Genomic DNA, 15646 nt, shown 5'->3' on the forward strand with positions numbered 1-15646 from the left:
TCATTCTTTTTTTTTTTTTCATTCCAGAAAATGAACCCTAGACTTGTGACTCTCTTATCCTTGATAAGAGTGGTAGAAAGCTGTTGGAGCTTTATCAGGTCTTTTCAACAAGAACTGCTGAGAAACTCCATTCAGAATGCAGCTGGTGGTAGTTCACACCTCTGTTTTGTGCAATGTATCTTGAACGCACACATTATATACGCATGCACAGCTATAAACAGAATAAGGTGCTCGAATCCTTTCTTAAATTATCATAAATCATTTACTTTCATCATCCCAGTTGCAACCAGAACCATATAATCAGACACCCAGGAAATTAATCCTCCTGTTAGGGAAGTATAGGCACTTCAGTGTATGCAAAACCTTGACCAAAGCATCTCTTGTGAAGAGATGCTGACATCCACAGTCCCTCTAAGCATATGTGTGCCAACACTTCAAGTCAGCAGCAATTGTCTAACAGAGCACAAGAACCTGATAGGGTCTGTGTGCATGCTTTGCTTTACTGTTTTTGTCTGATTAGAGACTGTGAAAGCATCCATAAAAAGCAATTGCACATACAGACGTGGTGGCACAGCCTAGCAGTGAGGACTTCCTGACTTGCTTACACCAGCAGTTCTGGGTCAGGCACCAGAGCTTCATCCCAAATCTAACCCCACTTTTCCCTATGCCTTTACTGGCGGCTCTACTGAGGTGGTGCACAAAAATTACGAATACAGTTGCAATGTGAAAATAGCTCATCTGACAGATGGGACCTGCTTTTAAGAAAGCGCTGACTTCATTAAGTTTCAGCAGATTTGCTCACCGACCTCCAACCAGCCGCTCAGTGGAGGATGTTGAGGAGCTGCAAAAGAAAAGCGCGTTGAGAGAGCTTTGAAAGGCAGCAAGGCAGCAGCAGGTCATTGGCTGCACGTCCCTTCCTCTCCTCCTCGGACTGATGCAGCACCCAGCCTGTACCAAGGCTCAGTGTTACATGGAGCTGAATCTCATATGTGTTGTCTAATCTCCTGATGCATCCTTATATGAAAAAGTGCTTCTGGGGCTTTTCAGAAGAGATCTGGTGAAAATAGTCTTAATTCAGCCCTTGGCATCAGTCAGAAAAGAGGACTTGGGAATGCAGGAGAAGAGATCCTTTATTTTTCATTATTTATTTCCTGTGACACAGAACCGTCTTCTTTCTGCAGGGAAGCTGCTCAGCCAAACCCACTGCAATAAATAAACAAAGCAAAAAGTTTCTGGGGAACATCCTGACTTGATTAATTTTGCCACAAGGAACTTCTCAGGAGGAAAAAACAGTCAAATCTGCAAAGTAATTTTTATTTTTAGCTTGTCATTCATTGCTTGTGTCACAGATCCTTTCCTGCCCCGCAAGCAAGGGATGCTCTTGCATGGATCATCTGCACCGCTGAGATCCTCTGCAGTCTTTCCAAAGCTCAGAAGAACTCTCCTCCACCCACACTCAGCCACCATGGGGCCGTCCTCACCTCAAACCCAAACAGAGCAATTGAGGTGACCCATCTATGGAGATTTATACCATAAAACCACATGAATGTGCTGGTATTTCTCCAAACAAGTGTTTTTTCATTTATTCTCTCTTTCCCTAACGGCTCCCACACACACAATCAGCTGCCACATGGAGGAGAAGAAAAAAAAAAGCAAGAAAAAAAGATGGAAATGACAGCAGAGTAACAGAAAAACTAAAACATTTTCACAGCCTTGTCTGCTGGTTTTAAGTGCATTTCACCACAGCTCAAAATTACATTATTTAGTATCAATTATCCTTCGATTGAAGCTCAGAGAGGTGGCAAGGCTAGCGTTTTTATCTCATTAGCATGTCTTGCCTGCTAACCATTTGCTATATTCCCTCCCTTTGATCCTGCCTTTGATTATATTGTGTGACAAAAGCCCATGTAATCTACTATTATTTCCATTAATAGCAAATCTGCCCTCCTCTTTGACAAGCCAATTTATTATCATTGCAGCGTCTTTGTGCATCTCAGCCAGGTTGACACCCTGTTCCCCGCCCCAGTAGTGCAGAATTGGCAGGTGCTGATCCAGCCTGGGTGCACAGGGACCTTGGAAGTGTCACCAAACAGGGCTCTAATGGCAAGCAGGAGGGGATGAGACAGTGCAGAGTAGTGATGCAGTTGGAGTAGTTTTGCTCTTTGCCCCAGAAGGATGTGACACATGAAGATGCAGAAAGAGGTCTTTGGAGAGGTGAGATCCATTTGGTGACCTGTGAGCACGACCAACTCATTTCCGAGCCCTGAGTAAGCTGTACCTGCTCCTCAGTGCTGCTTCTGCCATCCTTCTGCACACAGACACAAATCTGGAGGTCAGTAAAAAGAAAAATATAAATCTTCATTCGCGTTTTCAAAACCAGTTTGAGAAATGCAGCCTGGATGTGTCATTGATGCTTGCCTTTTTTTAAAGGCAGTTTTGCACCCAGAAGTGGGAGCTGAGCCAGAGTGGGTCTTTAAACACCCAAATTGGATGGACAAAACCATGTGGGCATTGCAAAGCCAGCTTGGATTGTTTTTGCTATGATTTGACTAACCCTGGTGATGGTGAGGTCCTCCTCCAACTGAGTCTTTAACAGCAACGTTCCCATAGCACAGACTGTGACTATAAATTGGATGTCCCCACACAGACACAATCCCTCCCTCCACAGCACCATTAACTGGCCCTGTCTGCACATCCCCATCTACTCCAGGAGTAAACATTCATTTTTCACCTCAAAAGAGACACACATAAAATAAACTGCGGTGTCACGAATATATCCCACTCCGACAACACAAAAGAATAATCATGGTTCTCAACTTAAGCACACACTGCACAGCTTTCTGCACTCTCTTGGCCTGAAAGAGTAGTGAGAAATGTGGTCTTTTTGAAGAATAAGGAGGTTTTTGGTGGGATTCCTCTATCTGCTGCAGCAGGGAGGAGAATAAAGCCATTAAGAAGAGTTGGGCTTATCAATGTGTGTGTTGAACCTCAGTGAAATCTCCTCTTGGAGATACAAAAGATTCAGGTTCAGCTAACAATGGTGCTTCTCATCCTCTCCTTTCATTAAATTTCTGCCTCTGTCTTGAAGTCAAAAGCCCGAAGTGTTGGGATCCCTTTGGAGGTGGTTGGGCTCTCATGCACTGCCATTGCCATGAAGTTTCTTCTAAATTGACTCTGGGTCCTGGCAGTCCTTGAGCAGGATTTGGTTTCCAAGCCGGCTGCATTTTCAGAAGCTCAAATGAGGTTTCCAGGTGCTTGCTGGGGAAGTTCTCAGCTTCAGTGCAGAGAGAAGAGTGTGCACATAGGCATGGCTCTGTGTCAGGTATGACGTGTCAGAGCAAATGTCGCAGTCCTGTCACTGCATATAACACAAATACAGACCTGGGGGAAAAAATCCCAAATGTATGTTTTGTTTCTCCACCTTTCCTGCAATTAAAACCTGAAGAATGCAGAGATCGGATGCCTCCTGTAACCATGTTTGTGAAGGAAAGAAACACGACACAAATTGTGGCTGTTGAAATTTTGGTTGAAAACACACATCTGATTTTTCTTGCCTTTTTTTTAAATAGAATTTCGCTCTTTTTTTTTTTTTTGGTTAGTTTGCTTTTTATTTCACCCAGCAGCAGTGAGTCCCATGGATAAGTCGTGCTTAGTGAAGTGTAGATCTGATTTATCTTATGACACAAATGAAGTGCAAACGTATTTCCCATTCGCAGCATTTTCTCGTGCTTCAGGTGACTCCCAGCACTGTAAAAGAATCTGAAAGGAGGGTTCTGAATTACTTTCAAACTGCAAAATCCAGACGTGGGGATCAAACGTGGGGCAGATAACTTAAAGCAGGTCAGAAAGCTCGTGTCCATCTCACAATATGGATAGCAGCAATCTCCTCCAAGACTCCCACCAACAGAGGGATGCGCCCATTGCGAGAGGTGCTCCAGGCACTGGGGGACCTTCACCTGCTGCTCTGCACACCAGCACAGGAGGCAGTTTTTACTGCCAGGGCATGGAGGTTTCGTAAATATGAAAGAGGAAGGTGAATTTAAAGCACGGGAGAAAATGGCAGAAATGTTTTTGCAGAAAAATACAAAGATGATGTTTCTCCTCAGTTCTAGTTTGGATAAATATTTTAAAAAGCTGAGAAAAGACAAAAGCAAAAAGAAGCCTTTCTGGGGGGGGGGGGGGGGTTGAGAAGCGTCCGCATGTGGCTTTTCTGGCCCAGATGTGCAGACAAACCCTTTGGTGGGGGGTTGGGCTGCAGAGGTGCTTCTCGCTGAGCCCTGCTGCTGCCAGGCAGGAGGGCAGACTGCATTATCCCCCAGATCTCCCTGGGTTCTGAAATCTATGCATGTTAACTGCTTATTTCTCTCTTGCTTTTATTAATTCATAAATAAATGAATGGAGTGGGTTGATTCTTCTCCTTTTTTTTTTTTTTTTCTTTCTAATCTTTGAAGTATTTTAGAAGAGAAATAATTGGCAAAGAACCCATCCCTTTTCCCACCAGCTCCACAGATTCATTTAAGTTTTATAAGTTTTATTTCTATTAGAATAAAGGTTTGATTTAAATGACTGTAACAACACTCTTCTGCATAGCATACTCAAAGCCCCTAAATACCATTTTTTATATTAGGAGTTTTACCCTTTAAAACTCAGAGATGTGCTCCCAGGGGGTCAGTCAGTGAACTCACCTGGGCTGTTTCTACCTGTTTTGGTGTTAAAAATCAGCTTCTGTCTCCCCAGAAAATTTATGTCAACAGAGGAGAGCTTTGAAGTTCCACGTGGCTATCTCTGGCTGCTTGCTCTTGGTAGATGTTCAGCTGGAGATTCAACGTTATCAAAGACCATTAATTGCTTTGCTTCCTTTTCCTGCCATGTTTCAGCTTGGCCAAAAGTCTGGCTGTACATGGGGGAAAACCTGCATGCAGGGAAAACCCAGATTTGCATTTGTAATAGCTCAGTAATTATCCCATTATCTATGCATTATTTTTATCACCAAGTTGAAACTCTTCAGTCTATTATCCAGTGTTCTACAAGCACATGGAGTAGGTGTCTTCACAAACAGGGAGGGAGGTTATGTGCTCTTTCAGAGTGAATTAAAAAGGAAACCCAGGTGAACTGATCAAGCTTTATTATCTTTTGAAGGCAGCTTTCTGGGTTTTCATAGAAAATTAACTACTTTAGTGCTATATACAGAAGCGAATTCACTGAAAAGAAAATTGCAAAGCTTTCCAAGTTATCTCGAATAATAGATCGTAACTCAGCTGAACGTTCTCACCTTTTCCCATGTGCAGCTGGGACAGGTTTAGTGCTGCTTCCAGATCTGCAGTGTGCTCATGCTGCCAAGGTGTTGATTTTCCCACGTCTGCTCCAGCAATGAGCCCAGGTTTCCTTTCCTTTTGGGCAGACGCCAGCCTCCAACAATGGTCTTTGGCCATTGCTCTTACAGAAAGCCCTTCCCATCTGCACAGAAGGGCTATGCAACAGTTGAAAGCGATGAGCAGAGTCCTGTGAGCAGTAGATTGATCCTAATAAGGAAGCAAAGGGAAAATATACATGGAACAAAGAGGAAGCAAAACTGAAGACCGTTTGGCCCCACTCTGGACGACTCAAAAACTTATCCATTAAAAAGAAATGATAATAAAGAGGATTAGGGTTTTATTTTCTCAGGATTTTTGGCTGTTTCTGTTCCTAGGCAACTCATGAAGGTAAGAGAAGTCACACACAGGCCTCTGTGCTTTGCTGAGAATGTTTCAGCTCGAATCAAACCCAAACTCACCCAGGAAATGTCCCATCTGCAGAGCCTATCACAGCCACGAGGCAAAGCAGCAGCGCCTCAGAAATATGCATTCCTGTACCCTCAGGTGATGGGGGGAGATATCAGAGTGAACTGCCAGCAAACAAACAGGGGGGAAAAATTAATCAGAGCATCTCATTTCAGCATGACTGGGAGCAGTGGGGCTGCAGCAACACTGCAGAATTGATTAACTACTTATTAAATGAGAGCTGTGGCGACAGCTCTTAAGAAAAAAAAAAAATTAAATTGAAGCAAGCAAAGCTCCAAGCAAATAAAGAAGAAAAAAAAAGGGAAAAAAATAAAAAGGGAAATGCAAGTTAATGGATGCTTCAATCACTACACAGTGCAAACCACAGGAGGCTGTAACAATGACAACTCGTGTATACTGCTGGAAAACTTCTCTGCTGGAGAAAGCATTGGATGTGTGGAGAAGGCATGTGTGAGGATGGTGAGATGGGTTTTGGAATCATAGAGATGGTGGGGATCATTTGGCTTTCTGGCCCCATCTGTGCCCTGGGCACGGGGTTTTCCTTGCCCAATTCATTGCAATGTCCCTGGCAAAGAGCAAACACAACCATGTAAAAGCAGTGCTGGGTTTTTAGGACCTTTCACTTGTGACCGCGGATGTTTTCCCTCTTTATAGAAGAGGTTTGAAAGCAGCCAAATTCTCACCCTCATTCCGGTGGAGTTCAATGGGCTGAGTTATATAGGCAGACAGGAGGCTCTATGGATCCCTTATGACACTAAAAACTATTGAAAAGCCTTTTTGCCATGACCCATTTAGATCCTCTCGCCGTTTCATTTCCTCTCCCATCTGTCACACCTTTAAAAGCAGAGCTTTTGCATCTCATCTCATTCAAGTGTTTCCAAGGCAGCCCCAAGTAACTGTCTCTTCCACTTCTCAAAAAACTTTTCAGACTCTCTCTCTATTCCCCAACAACAAACCCAGCTGATGCTGGCCATAGCAGAGTTGTGGGCCCAGAGCATCCCTTGCAGGAGCTCGGCTGCCTTCATGCAGGTGGAAAAGCCAAAATCCATCCCTAGCCAGGTACATCACTCAGGCTGCTGGCTGATCCTGAGCCGTTTGCATCTCCAATTGCCCTGCACTGCAGCTCTCCACTCCAGCTAATTGCCATGAACTTGCGTGTAACTCCTTTTTACTACCCACTGATGGCTGTCTGCTATGAAGATGAATCAGTTCTTTAGGTATCAATCAGCTTCCTGGTTTAGCCAAAATGCACCCATCCCTCTTCAAACCTATTAAGGGCTGGATAAACTTTCAAGTTAATGCACACTGCAAGCACACAACCACTTGACATGTCAAGCACCTAAATAATTTTTGTTATTCTCTAATGAAGAAATTCTTTAGGATAGGAATGAAAGAGAACAGTGCCAATCGCACTTGTGAGCTCCAATTAACACAGGCTTTGTGGTCTGCCTTCATTTGTCACTAGCTCTGACTTGCTCAGTGAAGGTCAGTTCCAGCCAGGTAGGAGCAGTGCATTGCATCAGGTTCAGCACTACCTGTTCTCTGAGAATCAGCAAGACCCAGAGGATGCTGATGGTGAGGAAGGCACTGAGCACAGGTTTGGGGAGGAGAGCAGCTCCCTGCCTGTCTGCCCAGGTAGTCCCAGGCTGCCTTTGGGGATAAAGGCAAACAGAAGAGCTCAGATTTTGCTCTGAAAGAAAATATCATGCTGAAAGATTCTGGAGATAAGGAACCCGCTGAGCTGGCATTAGGATGGGTGCTGATACAGTTGAGATCAGCTCCCTGCTGCAGGGGAGGACTGAATCCCAAACAACCCTCTGAAAGTGGCCCTGATGCAGGCAGTGAGCATGAACAGTCACTGCACCTGACCATTTCTACCTAAATTTCTCTGGTTTTGCAGCTGGGACCAGCTTCCTGGGGTGATAATATTTTAAGATGCTGAAATTTGACTCTTCTTCCTTTCCCTTATTAGGACCCTGCTCACCGAACGCTGAGCATGAACAGCATCTGGAAATGGCACCAGGGAGGGGGATGCATTGGTGTAAGATACGTTACTGAATTAGCTTTGGCCTTTAAATGGGCTGAAAGGAAAGTGGCATTTATCTGCGAAGCCAGCCTGGCAGAACAAAAGAAACATAAAACAATAAAAAACCCATCTATTCCCTATCAAGAGCAGAAGGCTTGGAAAGGCATCAGCGAAGCAGCCCCCGAAAGCCAATTCTTCATCGCTATCCTTCCCCTTCGTTGTGTGTTTATCTGGGGTAAAATATAGCAGAAATGCTAACGTTGCCATTTGGGAATTTTGTTAAGCTGAAATCAATATGTTATTATATTTTTAGAACTGGGGGGGGGGGGGGGAACAGGGGGTGTTGTGGGCTTTGGCTTTGCCCTAATGCTCTCAGCACATCGTGGTCAATTCACAGGAGGGGTTGAGCGCAGTGGTGGGAGCGATACACCCAAGATGCTTCAGATGCCCCTTGTGCAATCCAAAATCCAGCGATGGGAACTGAAAGAGCAGATTGGAAGGGGCACAAAAGCTTGCAGCAGGAGGTGGCTGGGGGCTGGGGAGCTCTGCAACCCACTTTGCAAGATGCTGTTGTGCCCCAGCCCGCTAACGTGGGGGGAATTTGCCTCTCTTCCTGCTCAGCTGCAGATGCAACCACTCTAATAAGCTGTAACTTTCCTTTCCATTTGGAAGTAATGAGATATAATCTGTTTAATTCTAGTCTTTGAGCTCTTTTGGCGGCCCTTTTCTCTTCCCTTTTTCTGATTTTTTCGCTCTTTTAAAGGAAAACTCCATCACGAAGCGAAAGATTCACTAATCACCAGCTATAATTACAAAGAAGAGTAAATTGCCATAAACTTTTTTTTTTCTTTTTGCAAAATTGCCTTAAATATAATGAAGAATAATTAAAAATCAAATAAGCAGCTGCAGACGAGTGGTTGGTGGAGGTTGGGCAGGGGGAGAGTGAAGGAAGAAGCCAAAGATGTTTGTGTAAATCCAGATAGGTGCATGCAGATGGGGCAGCAGTGATGGCAGATCCCCAATGGCAGATACCCATCATCACTGTCAAGGCAAGAGGATCTTTCTGGGGATTAATTTGCCCTTCAATGGGTATTTATTGATTGCATCATTTTTCTCACTGATAATTCCCCCAAGTGAGTGGAATTTGGCCCAGCACAGACCCAAATTCCTGCTGGAACTTTGCCACCACATCCAAGGCGCACCCCTCGCCGCCTGCCGGAGATGGGGAGGCTTCATTAGCAGCAATCAATGGTTTCCATAGCTACAAATGTTTCCATCAAATGCTGTCTTGAGGAAAGAAAGGAGAGAAAAAGTGCTCAGACAGCTCCAGAGGTACAGATTTTAGTTCTGAGCAGTTGTCGCACTGTAAGGAACTGCGGATGAATGCGGGACCAGCAGGCAATTATTTCTGGTCTGTGTGCACCCTGGGTGCACAGGGCCTGCTGCATCTCTCCATCAGACTCAGAGCACTGTGGCCCCAAGAAATCCCCAGCAGGAAGGGTGCAGGCATTGTGCAGGCAGAGCAGCACAGCTTCACCCTCAGCACAGCCTCCACAGACTGACTTTTCTGAAGCTGCTCAATAAGAAATAGGTTCTGACTTGGCATGTCTCTGTCTGGAAAGGGAGAAAACTTCAAAGATCAGCACCTGAGAATTCTTACCCGGAAAATGAGATGCTCTACTTTGCTCTGAATGCCGGCAAGTTGCTAAAATGCAGCCAAATAAAGTTCAAGTTGGGGTTACATCGGGTTTATTACACGCAGTGATAGATTCATAGGGTTCATAAATCACCCTATTTCACAGGTGTCAACGTCTTTTTTGGTGCAGGTCCGTGCTGGCACTTGCGTCCTTGCATTCAGCCTCACTACCCAATTAACTTCCCTATGCTTTCTGCTACTGCTGTGATCCTGCAATACATTTCTTAGTAAAGTCTCAAAGGGAGCTCGAACAAAACCCTGAGCATTTTCCAGGTAACTCTTCCCATGAACAATGAGCGGAGCGAGGATTTCTTCACATGAGAAAGATGCAGAGAGGGTCGAGAAAGGAGCGGGCAGGCAGCTGCATCTGCCTCGTTCCCAACTGTTCTCCCCCTCCAAAAAAAGCAATTTTTGTCACAGACCTCCATGTGGGTTTTGACAAATTGGTGTGGAGCAACGAGGAAAAAAGAAAATGTGTAAGGTCAGGCTGGCAGCTAACCAAGCTGCGCTGATTTTCATGCTCTGCCAGAGCGCTGGTGGAAACCCTAAATAAATCCCTACAGGTGTCTGGAGACTCTCGCTACTTCCTGTGGGTAGACCTGGTGAAAATGCTCAGTGTGGGTGGCTGGATGTGTACCTCCTGGAAATCATCTGCTGCATTCCATAGCAGAGGCTGTACCTCCCCCACATCCCTCATACTGCATGTCCTGCACCTCAGGAAATGCAGCAAAGCCACAGTGAGTAAAGTTCCTGCTTAAATTCCACTGGAAGCCATAAGTTTCCACTGGTTGCTGATCAGCTCTGGTGGACAGGGGCTATGATTCCAATAAAATCCATGTTCCCGAAGCTGGAGCAGCAAAGCCCACCAGTACAGACAGTGCTAAATCCAGTTTTATCCAAGTTTGGGAAAAATAGAGCCATCACACTTATTTAAGGGGAAGAAAAGCTGATTTAACAGACTGGCAGGAAAGATGCCATGTGAGCTCAGCCCTTATCAGTCACCAGAGAATCCACATCCAGACCCTCAATGTGGGCTGCAACTCTACCTACCCTACCCAACCCTACCCTGTTCTATTCTAAACCTCCTCTTTGCAGTGAATTGCACCATCATCCTGCAGAAAATAATGTTAGTTTTTCCCTTCCCATCTCCTAAGAAAGGGGAAAGGTGAGCGCTGAGCCATTTGAGCTGTGTTTGAATTCTGGGGGTAGAAATCACAGGGAATTTGTCACCACCATGGTCCCCCCAGGCCACCCTGGGGGAGCTGCTCACATAGCTCTGATTAATTTGGATGCCAGTGGCTGTGGGGAAACACGACGCTGCCGTCAATACAGCCCACGCTATTAAGGAAAGTCATTTGGAAAATAAGGTTTTTAAGCGGTGTGATCCACTTGGAGATTTTTCAATACCTAATCACCGATGGAGCGCTCGGCGCGGTGCTGAAGGTTTAAATAAATAGCATTTGCAGAGCATTATTTCATTTCATTAATCAATCGACGACTGCAGGCTCCTCGGTTGGTGAGTTTGGGTTTAGGTTTTTCTTTCGCACAGAAAGTATCAAATTCTGCTTCTTTTAGTTAGAAAGCCCCACTGCAAAAAGGTCTGAAGTTTCCAAACCCTCAGCCATGCAGAGTCCTCTCGGTGTGCTCTGAACTTGAGCCCCCAGGTCAGTGCTTAAGCAGCATCTCTGCAGACACACAGCTATAAGGGAATGGGCTGAGAGCAGCCCCACTGCTACCTGCAGGAGAAACCCACCAGTGCTGCATTAGCTGGAAAATATCAATGATAACTGTGACATTCACTTAATGTGGGCTGTTACAATTAGATGCATTTTATGGGGAAGAGAGGTAAATTGCATTCGGGGAAGTTGTTGCTTTATTATATTACCCTCCTGATTTTTCAGTGCAGGTGAAAAATAAAAAGGGCGACGTGCTCAGCAAACTCGGTGCAAACTATTTTTTGTTAATTGTAGATTAATTATTCAGAATGACAGATATACCTGAGACTTAGCTGAATAGCAAGTAAACAAGCCCCCCCCCCTTCCAGCCCCTGCTCAATCTGCATTGCAAACTATTATTTAAAATTAGACATAAACAAGACCGTCTGTAGCACTGAAATTTCCAGCACCTCCAAATGTGTTTTTGCTCAAAATCAGAATGAAAAAGAGTGAAATCTGAGATTCGTGAAACTCCAAAAAGCTTCAGTTTAGAAACAGGCAGCTACATGACACCCTAATCTGCACCAGGTGCTAAAAATGTGTATTAATATCAAATGGCAGAGCTCAATTCTGCGGCAAATGCAACATCTGAAGGTTGCCAGAACTCCGATTTTTTTAACATTATCAACATGCCATAAGAAAGTTGAAGGCATTGATTTCTTTCACGCTGCAGAGCGCTGTCCAAGCAGCCCCAAATTACCCAACATTTCTCTTAAAGAGGAAAAATTCTCCTTCTAAAGGGCTTCAGTCTGCACTGCCTGTGGCACATCTCCGCCTGAGCAGCAGGGCTGAGCCCCATCCCTGCTCCAAGGCCACGCTGGTATTCCATCCTGCTTATTGCTGAGGTGGTTGGTAATGGAGCAGGGCAGAGCCAGTGCCTTGGTGGGTTTCTTCATCCTCCGTGCACAGAGAGAAACCCGGGCCTTGGGCAAGCGCTCTGCATTCCAAAAACCCTCAGAACAGTCGAGGGATTCAGGATTTCAGCTGAGCAAGTGGTGTGGAAAGCAAAACATTCCTCTACGCAGCTCCCTCTGCAAACCAATAGGAAGGTTTCTACCTCCCCAAGGCCTTCTCGTGCTCTCCTGCATCCTGCGTGACCCTGCCTGCTTCCTCCCTGCCCTCCTCTGGCCGAGGGTCCGTGCTGAGGCTGATGTGAGCAGGCAGTGTGCGTGATGGGGGTGGAGCTGGGGGTGCTGTGGAAGGGGCTGAGCGCAGCCCCTCCTGCGTGGCCTTCTGCATGGCTGATGTGACCCGATTGCACGTCCTTCCCCTCTCACTAATTCCATCACGCCCTTCACTTTGTGTTAGGGATGCACACGTAATGCCCGAGAGATTCATAATTTGGCCTCAGTCTCCATTGCGCCCGCATGACTCTGCGGGTATGGAGGAAATCTGAGCATTTTAATGCGTTTAAGGGTCATTGGTTTTTTTGATAATAGCACAGGGACCTCCTTGGAGGGATGCTCTGGTTCCTCACGCCACAAATCTCTCATAGGGTGGGCTCCTCCAGGGCCACAGGCACCACAAAGCCATATTCCATGCACGAAGATCAAACTGTGCTGCATGCATATCCTATTACCCACAGCAGAGCACTGGGGTCAGCAGCCTTTCCTCCTTGTTGGAGGAGTTGTCCTCACCTCGTCAAATGAAAAACAATAATAGAGGCAGAAAATGCTATTCCAAATGATGGAGAAGCCCATGGGGAAATTAACACACTTTTTTTTTTTGCTTTTCAGGTTTCAGTTATACAGAAAAGTCTATAAAGTGGTGACATTTTTAACCATTTTTGCTCATTGCTTTGAACTTCCCAGACTTGTATTTGGAGGCACTGAGGCCCAGAAGGGCCAGAAGATGTAGTTTAATGAGACAAGTTTTAAAGGTCACTCTGTGTAATAAATCTGTGCTTTTTAATATTTAAACTTTTAAGGCATTTAAACCTTTAGGCTCCTGGGATTTGCTCTACCAGATCCAACCAGATCCATCAAGCCCAGAAAGCCCCTTGCCTCTGGGACTATCCAATTTCTTATGCTTGAGATAAAGAGGGTCTCTTTATCCAAGTCCATTCATCTGTCATAACTCAGGTGCCTTTATATCCTATAAATCAGCCTGGAATGCTGGACAAAATGTTGAAGAACATTATTCAAGGCCAAGCTTGAGGAGTTCCATCCCACCCTTGCTGGAAGACAGCTGAGAAAGGGGACTCAGCAACAGAAAAATGTGATGTCTCCCAAAACTCTGCCTAAAACCCCTTCTCTAGTCTTTGGTCAAGCTGCTCTGACTCAGATTTAGAGGTAGATGGATTAAAGGTAGAAAATCTGCCAAATTTAAAGCTTGGAAGCACAGGTAGGGATTTGCCTTCAGAGCACGTTTAGGTGAACTCACACCCCAGTAGCACTTTGAATGCCTCCAGTTGAGCTCCCCCTGCCTGGTGCCAGCTGCAGGCTCCTCTCTAGCACAATGTCAGAACCGATGCTGTTAGCACCCAATTGCTTTTCCATCGGAAAGCATTAAAGATGCTCTTGCCTTGCAGACTGCTAATGCACTAACACACTCTGAAATGCTCATTTGACTGGCAGTTTTCCTTATTGATATTGCAGTAAAAATTAGATATTATTAAATTGAATCATTGTCTCATAATCAGGCTCTGAGCAGGGATGTGGGCCAGAAGCACGGGGGATGGTCAGGAGGCACATTTCAGTTGGGTTTGCAAACTGTGCTTCCAGGAGCTATGTTACAAAAATTAGAATTAGAGAGTAATTTTTCTTTCCCAAAATCAAGATGCAGAATGGTTCCAGAGGTCCTCCAGTGCCTCAAAACCCAGCAGTGATATTTAAATCTGGGAGAGCCCCAGCTTTCACTGAAGAATGGGGAAACTGATGCGGTACACTCACTGCATCACATGGTGAGCAGCTTTCTTCATTTTCCATCTGTATGTTAATGTGGTCATTTGTACTTAGTTTGCATAGCTTGTGGCTGTGCAAGAACCTGGTTGGTATAACCCAAATCTGCTGTGGTCATTGATGGCTGCAACACCTCCTGTTTGTGGCCTGGGGATTTTGTGGATGGGGGAAGATGCAGAAACCTCCAAAAAATAACTTTTCAGATAAAAAGTAAGCAAATGTACTGCTTTCCAGAGAGGTAGACACATGTCCCAGGGTTGCTCAAGGGGAGATCTGCAGGAGATGGAAAGGAAGGTTAGGAAGGTGGGATGAGAGAAGACTTTGCTGTCTGTCTTCTGAAAAGTTTCTGTATATAACAAGAAATTGGCTCGCCTCTTGATTATTCCATCTCAGGCGCATTACACAAAGGCTCCTGATGCATTACAGCAGCTTTATATTATTGCTCTCGTGATGGATGCGTTTTGCTGCGTGCAGGATCTCGTCCTCAGCCCAACATGAATTCCATTAGGAGGCCAGATGGGAAATGAGGTCTTTCAAGATGTAAATCCTTAAATAACTTTTTCTTTTTTTTTTTTTCTTCCTAAATTAGATGCCGGTGTTAAGCCATCTATTTGACTTCAATTCAGTGGTGAGCTCTGGCCCTGCTGGCCTCACTAATCTTTTAAGTTATCTGTATTTGAAGTAGGACCTTATCACTGCTTGTTCATCTTCTCCTCACTCCAAAGAATTATTTCCTCACGTTTGTAATTATGGCAACGTCATCAGTCGCCTGGAAACTCTACCCTAAAATATGTTTGTGCTTACACTGCGGCAACCTTGAAACACCTCCAGTGAAAGGCACTGAAATCTGCTTTTGGAGGTTGTCCCATTCACATCTCCACGCACGTTCCAAGAAACTGGATTGAGGCAGGGATGCTAAGCGGCTTTGGGGGGAAAATGCACATTAACAGCATTGTCTGGGGTGGGAGCAAAGCCAACCGCCTGAAGGCAATTGCATCAAGAAAAAAAAAATAAGTCGTTTACAATCTTACCCTGCTTTTGAGGTGAGGAAATTAGGAGTTCAGTGAAGGAAAGTATCGCTGCTTTGTGAATTTCAGGTGGGAAGAAAAGCAGAGAGGATGCTCGCTCCAAAGAGACGCGGCCTCACGTGGGCTGGCTGTTGGCAAATGCACACAGCTTGTGGATTGCCATCTTAACCCTACAGAGTTAATTCCTGCTTGTCTTCCAAATAAACACAAAGGGTTTAAGTGCCTTGATTTTTGAGTTAGTCACATTTCTGATGGCTTTTGATCATCGCCGGGGGGGGGGGGGGCCCCAGCTGGAGAAGTGGCTCAGCTGAGCTCCACGTGGTAAGGCAGCTCCCTGGGAATTTCCAGGTGGGAACAGGGAATGGAAAGTGCTCACAGAGAGTGAAGAAGTTTGGAGAGTTCTGCAGCTCCCCAAAGGAATGATGCCCAACAAACTCAGTGTGCTAACTGGTGGCCCCTTTGTCCCTGTCTCACCCAAGCCTAATTGGTGGCACCAGAGAA

Source organism: Lagopus leucura, unplaced genomic scaffold, assembly GCF_019238085.1.
Source record: "Lagopus leucura isolate 7727_CA_CO unplaced genomic scaffold, USGS_WTPT01 Super-Scaffold_100034, whole genome shotgun sequence".
In the NCBI taxonomy this organism is placed as follows: domain Eukaryota; kingdom Metazoa; phylum Chordata; class Aves; order Galliformes; family Phasianidae; genus Lagopus; species Lagopus leucura.